We start from the raw sequence: 843 nt of genomic DNA on the forward strand, positions 1-843 counted from the left end.
AATGCAGTTGGAAAGAAATGCAAAGTAGCACACCATTATTCAAATGATCCCTGACTTAAAATGGTTCCACTTACAATTTTTTGACTTTATGATGGTGTAAAAGTGATACACATTCAGTAGAAACCATGCTTCAGTACAGTATTCAATAAATCACAGAGGTATTCAACACTTTATTATAAAATAGGCCTTGTGTTAGATGATTTCGCCTGACCATAGGCCAATGGAAGTGTTCTGAGCACATTTAAGGTAGGTTGGGTGCTCGGTTCGGCAGCACATACACTAAAATTGGAACGATACAGAGAAGATTAGCAAGACAATAATTTAAAAAAAAAAAAAGAAAGAAAAAAAAAGAAAAAATAAGGTAGGTTGGGCTCAGCTCTGGTGATGGGTAGGTTAGGTGCATTAAAGGCATTTTTAATTTTCAGTATTTTCAACTTACAAAGGATTTATTGGTATATAGCCCCATCATGAATCAAGAAGCATCTGTATATTTCTACAATATGGACACAATAGACGTGAACAATAGAAGTAAATAACCCCAAGAGAATATATTATTATAAAATTATGACAAAGTGATAAGTTTTGAGAATTTATTAGCTTTGTTTTTAATATTTTTAAATTGTAAGCTTATATATAATAATTCAGTTATTTTAAAAATTGTGATTGTGTTTAACAACCAGCTAGCAAAATTCTTGAGAATTTAACAGTCAGTTCTCACAAGTATCGGCTGACCCTACCATATCACTGCGTTTATGCCTTTGGAATGGTTTTATTGTCCTTTTAGTATAATTATTAATAATCTGTTTTTTAATTTACTGCTCTATAGCATACAATTACCTTTTC

General features: G+C 31.3%; 1 pseudogene; it reads left to right on the top strand.

Annotated features, from left to right (window-relative positions):
* Nucleotides 1–255: 255 nt before the first annotated feature.
* Nucleotides 256–315, top strand: LOC138383083 (U6 spliceosomal RNA; annotated as a pseudogene).
* Nucleotides 316–843: the final 528 nt, after the last annotated feature.

Source organism: Eulemur rufifrons, chromosome 4, assembly GCF_041146395.1.
Source record: "Eulemur rufifrons isolate Redbay chromosome 4, OSU_ERuf_1, whole genome shotgun sequence".
NCBI classification, from domain to species: Eukaryota; Metazoa; Chordata; class Mammalia; order Primates; family Lemuridae; genus Eulemur; species Eulemur rufifrons.